The 10,422-nt window shown below is 45.2% G+C and overlaps 1 non-coding gene across 1 annotated transcript; it reads left to right on the top strand.

Moving 5' to 3' along the window:
- The first annotated feature begins 5,085 nt into the window (after positions 1-5,085).
- On the top strand, positions 5,086-5,156 carry TRNAG-UCC. Its single transcript has one exon. It is a non-coding gene; the product is annotated as a tRNA-Gly (tRNA).
- The last annotated feature ends 5,266 nt before the right edge of the window (positions 5,157-10,422 follow it).

The following is a 10,422-nucleotide window of genomic DNA, read 5'->3' as shown; positions in this document are numbered from 1 at the left end:
GAAGAGGGAGACGTTGAAGGACATCTAGGGAAAGTGGAGAGAAGATGGCAAGAACACCAAAAACAATGAGCTTGCTTTGCCATTTTACCTGAATGAAGATGGGTCCATCCTCAGGCAAATGCAGAATCTGAGTTCCCTGCCCACTATCCTCCCCTGCCCAGCCCTCCACCCTGCAGCCCGCTCATGTCGCAGCCCCTCATAGCCTTGCTCTGATTCCTGAGGATGCAAATACAGGTCCATCTATGTGTTGGAGGGGCTCTCTGGTAGTGTAGTGCCTAAGGCACTTAACTGCTAACCAGAAGGCTGGAGGTTCAAACCCACCAGCCACTGCTCGGAAGGAAGATGAGACAATCTACTTCCGTAGTGACACTCCCTCGGAAACCCAAGGAGGGGTTGCTATGAGTTGGGTCCGACTGGATGGCACATAACAATGACAACTACAACTATGTGTTGGGGGTGTGGTTGGGCAGAAAGATGAGGTACTCTGGAAGAGCTAAGGACTGAAAATCCCACAGGAGGGGCTGCAGAACTTTCCACCAGCAAGGTTCCTGGGCACCCTGGAAGTCCACCAAATGCCTCTCTGCTGGTGCAGCAGACATCCTGAAGTAAGGGAGACACTTGACAGAGATGCATGTGACTGAAAAGTCAGGCTGTTGGGTGCACAATTCCTCACTCTTGGGTCTTGGAAGGTCTGCCAGTTGGAAGATCTGCGAGATGGTCCCACAGAATAGTCTGGCCCATCAAGTGCCATGGGGCTGTGGGGTCCATGCTGCCTCCCTCAGGGCTGCATGCAGAAAGGAAGGGAAGTTACAAGAACAAGATTCATGGGCTGGGCAGGCATGCAGGGCAGCTGGGCAGGGCTGGCTTAGAGGCTAAGCTAGCCATATACCCACATATCTTGCTGACTTGGGGCAGCCACACAAGGAACTAGCAGCACTTATCCCAATTCTGCCCCATGAGACTATCACAAAAATAATCATAGATGAAATGTGTTGGTGCAGCTGCAATGCTACAGGAATAAATAAGGCAATTTCCCTGATACCTGATTGTCCCCATATGCCACTTGATTTATTTATTCATAACCAACATCAATAACTACTCATCTTCAAGACAATGAATGAAATGGCAGAGTTTCTGCTGAAGGAGGTGAATGGGTTTACATTGCCCCAGCCAGAGACCACGCCCTGAGCTGTTAGGCGCCACTTCCTCCATTAGCACTCCAAGCCCAACTCTCTCCCATTAGTCATTTCTGGCCTTATCTTATTGATCCTTTTAATAGTAGGCAGCAACAATTTATTAGCAATTTTCCAGCGTGTCTGCCTCCTGGCTAGATATTTTTCCATCTTGAGAGCTAAAGTGATGTTTTCTAAATTGGGCTCTCTCTATGGTACGCAAGGAGGCCTTGTGAGTGATGCCATGAGGCCTACAAAGCAGGAACAACAGAATCAGGACATCAACATTATTGTCATTTTCTCCATTTATTTAAATTGTGAAAAGCAATTTTTATGGGTCAAGTCAAATGAAACTGTGTCAGGGGTGAAGGCCTACAGAGACCAGATGAAAAACAAATCATATTTTATTTAAAAGTATTCCCCTTACAGAATTTCATTTGTAAAAACACAGTTTCTGGTGCTGGGGGTAGTGTTGGAATTGAATAGCAGCCCAACCTCTCTGCCTTGGTCTAAACTAGGGGAAGAGCATGTGACCCAGCAAATTCTGTTCCTACGTATGTACTCCAAAGACTTGAAAGCAAGGAAAACAAATGTTTGTATATCAATGTTCACTGTAGCATTAACAATGGCCCAAAGGTGGAAACAGCCCAAGTGTCTATCAGCAGATTCATAGATAAACAACGTTAGTATATCCATACAACAGAGTATTACTTAACCATAAAGATACATGTCACAACATTGATGAACCTTGGAAACATTGTGCTGAGTGAAAGAGAACACACAAAAGGACAAATGTTGTATGATCTCACTTCTATGAATTATCTAGAATACGCAAATGTATAGATACCAAAGTATATTAGTGTTTACCAGGGGTCAGGGAGAGGAAGGAATACTGGATTTCTGTTTGGGTGATATAAAACTTTTGGAAATAAATAGTGGTGTTGGTGGCACAGTACAGTAAAAGTGATCAATGTCACCTAAAAATGGTTAAAATGGCAAGTGTTTTGTTGCATTTTTTACTGTCAGTAGATACAATTTGGGCAGCGTCACCCGAACACGTTGAGAAGGTGCTCCCAAAACGACAATGAAAGTGGATCATATAGGTCATTATTACATTAGTCTCTCAGATGATAACATCAAAACACAGGGCAGGTTACAGAAGCAGTCACCAAGGATATGCTGCACAGCCTAAAGCAGCTTCTAGTCAGCCCCTGGAGTTCCTGCTTCTCGAAGCTGGCTTGTTGTTATTGTTGTTATGTGCCGTCGAGTCGGCCCCGACTCATAGCGACCCCTCCTTGGGTTTCCGAGGCAGTATCACTACGGAAGTAGGATTGCCCAACCTTCCTTCCGAGGAGTGGCTGGTGGGTTTGAACCGCCAGCCGTCTGGTTAGCAGGCAAGTGTTTTAGCCACTATGCTACCAGAGCTCCCCGAAGCTGGCTACATATAGGTAATTCTCCAAAAGAACCCAATGCCTAAGGCAAAACGATCTATCTCCTAAGCTATTTACTAAGCTACTGTCCAACCCGAAGGTAACTCCAGGAAATCAGTTCCTACATAGTTCAAAAAGACACCTAAAGGTAGATGGCTTATGTGGGCCACCCTGATTCCATGGACCCAGAAATCTGGATTCCAGGAGAATCAAAATGATGTTGTCACACAGTAAAATTATAGAAAACAAAACAAGTTAAAAGCTAGGGGAGGAATAAGCCACTTCCCCATTTCATGAACCATGACTTGATTCATGACCCATTCTCATCCCTGAAAATGAAGAACTGGAGATGATGCGAAGATGATGGTTAATCACATGACCACAGAGCCATCCACCGGGATCTGCCTGATCTGTGGGAATAGGGAAGGGGCCTAAGGACCTCTTCCAGCTTCTCAATTCCTGGCTGAGCCAGGAACCCATTAGGGACTCTAGCAGGTGTTTACACTGGGGAAATTCAAATTTTTTATCCTATTAATAAAGAACCTTGGGGACTCCACAATTAAGCATTTGGCTGCTAACTGAAATGTTGATGGTTTGAATCCACCTGGTAGTGTAGTGCCTAAGGCACTTGACTGCTAACCAGAAGGCTGGTGGTTCAAACCCACCAGCCACTCCTTGGAAGGAAGGTTGGGCAGACTACTTCCATACATATACTGCCTCAGAAACCCAAGGAGGGGTCGCTATGAGTCGGGTCCGACTCGACGGCACATAACAACAACAACAGAAAACCCTATGAGGCACTTCTACCTGTCACATGGGGTCATTATGAGCCAAAAATAAATTCTACAGGACCTAACAACAACAAAGGAGCCCTGGTGGTACAATGGTTAAACTCACAGCTGCTAATCAAAAGGTCAGTGGTTCAAACCCACCAGCTGCTGCAGGGAAGAAAGACGTGGTAGGCTGCTGTTGTAAAGATTACAGCCATGGGGTAGTTCCACTCTGTCTTGCAGGGTGGCTATGAGTTGGAATCAACTCGATGGCAATAGATTTGGTTTTTAACAACAACATCCTGTTAACAGAGGCCAAAATAAGGCCAGGTTCTAAGACATCCCAAAGTGTACCAGGGATGCTTCATTTGCCCCAGGAAGGCTTTGCTCTCCTATCCTTTTGTCCTCAGCCCAGGTCTCCAGATCCATTAGAAGAATGACAACACTAGGCTCTATCTGTGTGGTCCCACCTCCACCAGAAGTTCTGGAACTGACAAGTATGCCACCCACCAGGCTCCATGTGGACTATTTACCATCTTCTTGTTTAATTTGTACAACAACATTGGGCATTATTTTGCTCAGAGTAAAACAAGCCCAGAAAGGATAAGTGACTGCTCCAAGACCACATAGCTAATAATGAGCTTCAAATTCAGGTCCATCTGCTTTATTATTTTTATAATATTTATATTACATTAAATTACACAATATTTGTATTGTATTACATTATTAATTCATGCTTATTTAATTAATATATAATTATAACAGTGGTGCAATGAATTACTTGTTATGGCTTTTCTAGCCATGATCTTTGTGACTCTCATCTGGTGACTAAGTGGAACCATGTAAATATAAGGTGCTTATGACCTACCAAGGGGATTAGATAGTTTCTTAACAATGTAAATAAGGTACATGGCACCCTTGTGGGGGGATGGCTCTTGGAAATAAGGTATATGGAATCTTAATATGGAAATCAGTCAGTTTTGTCATTTTGCTAGGTTTAAAATGAGCTCTCCCAGAGGTGGAGAAGGGGGAAATGCCACTACTATCAAGGCTGAGTAGAGCATGTCCTTGGACCCAAGATTCCTATGCTCAGACGACTGCAGAGAGATGGCAGAGAGATGGTGGTGGCAGAGAGATGGTGGGAGCAGAGGCAGTAGAACCTAGAGACTGGCACCAGACAGAGGAGTGGGGTCGCTGGCCCACAGAGCAAGAGAACTGAGTGCCTTTGGGCAGAAGGTTTGCTGGTGGAATGGGGTGCACCTATTAGAATATTGGAATATTGAAAGGGCTTTGTAACACTTCCCTGAACAGGGCAGAGTCCAAGCTGAGAGGCCAATGACCTGTGGGCCTGACTGAGGAGAGGTTGTCCCGATTGAAGAATTGTATCCTGAGTGTTCCTGAACCTGAATTGTAACCTGTTACTTCCCTAATAAACCTCATAATCATGAGTACTGTTGGCGAGTTCTGTGTGGCCACGGCAGCAAATTATCAAACCCAGCAAAGAAGTAGAGAGTGCCGTGGGAGGGACAGTTGGTGTCAGAACTGGCAGAAAGCTTGGAGGGTGGCAGCACGTCTGACTTCTCCTTCATGGGAATCAGCCTTGGGCTGATGCTGCTCATGGTGGTTCTGTCTCTTCCTAGTGAAGTTAGAAGAAGTCAGAGGATGTCACCCCCATGGCCTTTCAGCAATAACCCATTAATATAATTATCAGGAGCAATGGTGGTTCAGTGGTAAAATTCTCACCTTCCGTGTGGGAGACCTGGGTTCAAGTCCCGGTCACTGCACAGCATATTCAGCAACCACTGGTCTGTCCATGGAGGCTTGCCTGTTGCTATGAGGATGAACAGATTTCAGGGGAGCTTTCAGACTATTTTGGACCAGGAAGAAAGGCCTGGCAAAACTACTGAAAAATGTTAATGAGCAACCTATGGTTCACAATGGTCTTACCTGCAACTGGTCATGGAGAAGGTGCCAGACCAGCAGTGTCTCATGCATTTGTACGTGCGGTCACCCTGAGTCGGGAGCCAACTCCGCAGCAACCCATGACACCATATAAATTATGTTTTAACCTCAAGAGGTAGACGCTTCCCCCACTCCTTTGCTTTATACATTAAAAAAACAAAAATGTGCCTTCTACCTAATTAAACCTTCTAATCTGAACCCAGGCCTTCTGGTTCTGGAGTGAATTTCCAGGTGCTGAGGAGAAGTCTGCTTTTGTTGGTGGATAACCAGGAGCAGGGTGATGGGCCTGGCATCCCGTCCAGTCTCTCAGGCCTGCTCCGTAAGCTGGAGTCCCAGCCTTCTGCAGTGATGACTCCTCTTACCATGGGACTGGGTTCGCATTGCCCTCCATCTGTGGCTAAGAAGCATGTCTCGGGTTGTCCCATCATCTTCACAGCCATGTCTTCAGGAATCTAATGAAGTTTGATATCATGTCTTACAAGTTTAGGGAGAGGAAGTTAGGAAATGCTGTAACGCTTGATGTCACTCAATCACATTTGGTGATTTTACTGTATTAGGGATCGCAGTATAATGGCATTTTAAAGCTAGAAATGACTCCAAAAACCAAATCACTGTCATCAAGTTGATTCCCACGCATGGCGACCCCCATTGAGTTTCCAAGGCTGTAAATCTTTATGGAAGCAGACTGCCTCATCTTTCTTCTGTGGAGTGGCTGGTGGGTTCAAATCACTGACCTTTTGGTTAGCAGCAAAATACCTTAACCACTGCACCACCTTAGAAATTACTGTTGTTGTTGTTGTTGTTATGTGCCGTCGAGTCGGCCCCGACTCATAGCGACCCCTCCTTGGGTTTCCGAGGCAGTATCACTATGGAAATAGATTGCCCAACCTTCCTTCCAAGGAGTGGCTGGTGGGTTTGAACCGCCAGCTTTCTGGTTAGCAGTCAAGTGCCTTAGCCACTATGCTACCAGAGGTCCTTTACTATGCCAACCTTTAATACTCATTTTCAGTCATCCTCATATCACCTTCAACCAGAAAATCAAATCTACAGATTTATCTGTTCTGGACATCTTATATAGATAGAATCAAACAACATATGGTCTTTTCCATCTGGCATCTTTATTTAATGTAATATTTCTGAGATTCAGCCACATTAATACTTTGTTTCTTTTAATTGATACTAGGGGTCATCTAGTCTTCTGACCCACTTCAAATGAAAAATAGAAGCACAGAGTCATTGAGTGACTTGCTTGAGGACGCACAGCTTGACAGTCTGTGGCAGAGATGGCTATGATGACTAGAAAACAATCACAGCACTTCCTCCCCTGGCTGCTGGACATTATGCCACCAGGCAGCTCTGTGGCAGAGGAAGGAAGTACCAGACAGCCCCTCAGTGTGAGCTCAGGGATTTGCAGTGATTTTACAAATGACGGCTATAAGCTACTATTGTTCCAGACCAGCAAATGCTGGTAAGAACTTTCTGCCATTTGAACAGATTCTGTTATTTGATCAAATGAATAACAGTGTGATTTAATGAATGCTGATGAGAACATCAGGAAAGATCAGCAAGTATGCGACTCTGGTGAGTGAACTAAAGCATGCCTCTCTCATGACAGTGACCTCTGCACTAAATTCTCATTTCATGTGTTTGTGTTCTAGAATTGTATTTGTTTCCTACGGTTGATAAAAAAAGTGCCACAAAATGGGTGGCTTTAAACAGCAGAAACATGCTGTCTCATAGTTCTGGAGGCTAGTGGCCCAATCAACAAGTCATCTGGGCCATGCTCCCTTCAGAGTCTCGGGGGGAAGTTTCTTTCTAGACTCTTCCATCTTCTAGTAGCCTCACGGGTACCTTGCCTTGGACATACATCTTCACATGCCCATCCTTCCTCTGTCTGTCTCTCTGTGTTTCTTCTTTTTTATAAAAACGCCACTTGTATTGGTTCAGGACCCACCTAGTCCAGTATGATCCTATGTTAACTGATAACATTTTCAAACACCCTATTTTAACAGTCATGTTCACAAGTACCATGGGTTTGGACTTCAATATATCTTTTTGGGGACACAATTCACCCCATAGCATCACCAGACTGGGTGTGCCTCCCCTCAGGGTTGGTGGCATATTCCTTTTCTAGCCCTAGTGGCAAGTTTGGCATCTGGTGCATCGCTTGTTCTCAATAAATATTTGTTGAGCTGAAACTGGGAAACATCAAAACATAGCTCATTTTCATCCCAGAGAGTGAGATGGCATCCTATTGTGGTACATCTTATAAATGTGACTTCACTTTGGTGTCCCTCTAGAAGGTGGTGCTCTTGCACAGTGTGTCACATACAGGTTAGATAGGACATCCACCACTAAACACTCCCAGTCATAGTTGGAGCCATGAAATGGTGGAAGCAATGATGATCTCTAATCATAAAGGATATAACCTTGATGATCTCAGAAAGACAGACTTGAGGACAACCCTGAAACTAAAAGGAGAGAGTTTTAGGACAGAGGAGGCACAAATGGACTCCCAAAACGGAATTCTCACATTGTTCATTCAACATAAGAAACTTATTACCTCTTGTGGATTGCTGGGAACAATTACAACAATTGGTAAGGCATCAAAAGCTACTAAATGGACAAAATGACCCCCTTTGTTTGCCAGACCACGTGCCCTCACAAAACACCCTCTCCCTAACTCCTCACTCCAGAGGGATTCCTGAGATAGATGAATCTCAGGTCTGAAATGAACCTAGTATCATCTGTGTGCTATGACAGACAAAATCCAAAACCAGCTCTGGGGGACAGAGATTCCTTGATGGCAGAAGACAGACAGGAAGATGCCCCAGAGCATACACTAATTTCAGTAGCAACTGTTCCTTGCTTGCACCTCATAAAGAATTCTGGCCTGGGAGTCCAGGCAGGACTCAGCAGGCTGGTCCTTGGTGGTGGAGTCAGCATGGTTCCTGCCTATCAGGCCCTCTTGATCATTTCTGTTCTGAGGCTGTTCATCTGAGGAATACTGATACTCTCAGAGTCCAGCTCACTAATTGCAGACTTTCAAAGTCATTAAGGAACATTTGAGCTGAATCAGGTTAAAATTCCCAGCTGAGCATTGCTTTTCCATTGTCTACTTTCACTGGAAGCCCAAGAAAGCAATCTTGCAGCAACAGCGGAAGGTCATCTTCCTGTGTCCCCAGCCCCTTAACCTTTAGAGGTCTCTAAGACCTCTACCCACCAGCCTTTTTCTTCCACTCCAAAGCTCTGGCAGCACTAGGGCTCTCGTAACTGTTCTCCCTGGCTCACCTTCTGATCCCTGACAGCCATCGGTTTTCGCATCCCAGTGCTTTCTTCTACCAGTTGTTCCCAGCTTTGCCCTCCATGAGCCAGCTACCTCTGTGTTCCCTCTCTCTGAGGGCTCCGTGCCATCCTTTACCTGTGGCCAAGCTAGGTCTTCCTCCTTTCCTCTTTGAACAGTACCTATATCTTCTCTTCTTATTTTCATTTCCAAGGCTGATATGCTAAATGTTCTCTATTCTTCCTCAAACCAAAACCGTTGGTTCTCTATTGCCCTGTCCCTCTCCATTTCCACCCCCAACACCATACAAAGTAATCCATTTGGCTTCCGCCTCATCCACCTCCTTGCCTTCAGTTCCCTCTCAAGCCCTCTGCACAGCAGTTCCTGCCCCTACCCTCTATTGAAATGGTTCTTGCCAAGAGCACCAGTGACCTCATCACCGAATCCTAATCACCAAAGTCCAGGGTCATCTCCAGATCTCCAGTCAGCCTCCTCTTCTTCTCCCTTTCCTTGACCACTCTCTTTAATGAGGCCACCAACTTTGCTTCTGGATGACCCAATCAGATAGCCATAGAGCTGTCTGGGTCTTTTTTAAAACACGTTGCCTTGCTACAATGGCTTGCTTCACCTTTAGGACTAAGTCTGTCCTCTTACAGGGAGAGCCTTCAAGTGTGTGGCACCAGCAGGATTATCTGCATCATTTGTTACTTCTTGCCCCTATGCTTCAGTTGTGTGTGGTTTTTACTGCAACCTTATTGGTCTCCATGCATTTGCATGTGTAGTTTCCTCTGTCCGAAATGTCTGTCTTTTTCCTCCTCCCCTTCTAGGGGCTACACCTTGCCTGTCTGACTCACTGGAGGCAGTCATGCTCCGAAGATTTCCCTGATTGTGTTCTATGAGCCTGATGCCTTTGTTGCAGCCTGAGCCCTTAGGGTACAGGGAAGATACCCTGCAGCTTAGTACACACAGTAAACAAAGATCCTCACTTGTGAGGGATTGAATTGTGCCCCTTCAAAAGATATGTGGAGATTTTAATGCCTGTACTTATGAACATGACCTTGTCTGGATTTAGTTGTTCTTTTTTTTTTTTTTTTTAAGATGTGATCAGTTAAGTTAATGGTGTGACCTACCAGAGTAAGGTATGTCCCAATTGTTTCTGAGTGATGTCTCATAAAAGGGGAAAACAGACACAAGGACAGGAGGATAGACTATGTGAAGATATATCTACAAGAAAGGAACCCCAAGAAATGGCTTAGGCTACAGAAGTCGGAAGAAACAAGGAACATCCCCTAGAGAGGACAGGGAGCATTGCCCTGCCAATGCCTGAATTCAGACTCCTGGTGCCGGAACTGTAAGACAATACATTTCTGTTCTTACCATCCACCCAGTTTGTGGTATTTTGTTATGGCACCCCTAGAAAATTAAGACATCCATTTTCTTCTCTTCCCACACTATCTTTCTCAGAAAATCCATTTGGTCCCAAGGTTTCAACTTGCAACTCAACTCAGCACAAACGTTCTTTGTCCCTGTCTGGTAGGCCCTCGTTTGGCAAATTCTCAGCTCTCTGCCGTTATGCTTAACTCCAGGCCCATGTCCTTTTCTGGTCCCAAGACAGTAATTGTATCTGGACACCTAACCAGGCTCCTGTCTCTGAGCCCTGTTCTCTATCAGCCACGTTTTGCACAGTGCAGGCTAAAAGCTCCAGGTCATCTCTGCTTCCTTTCCTTTCTGTCCTCAGCTACCAAATCTCTCATCACAGCCTAACCACTAAAATAAGTCTGTTTTGTCCTTGCTTCCCACTACCT

Source organism: Orycteropus afer, unplaced genomic scaffold, assembly GCF_000298275.1.
Source record: "Orycteropus afer afer isolate SDZICR_OR568_19922 unplaced genomic scaffold, OryAfe1.0 scaffold00021, whole genome shotgun sequence".
Classification (NCBI taxonomy): domain Eukaryota; kingdom Metazoa; phylum Chordata; class Mammalia; order Tubulidentata; family Orycteropodidae; genus Orycteropus; species Orycteropus afer.
Note: the sequence above shows the minus strand (reverse complement) of the source record. Positions and strands in the feature narration are given on the sequence as shown.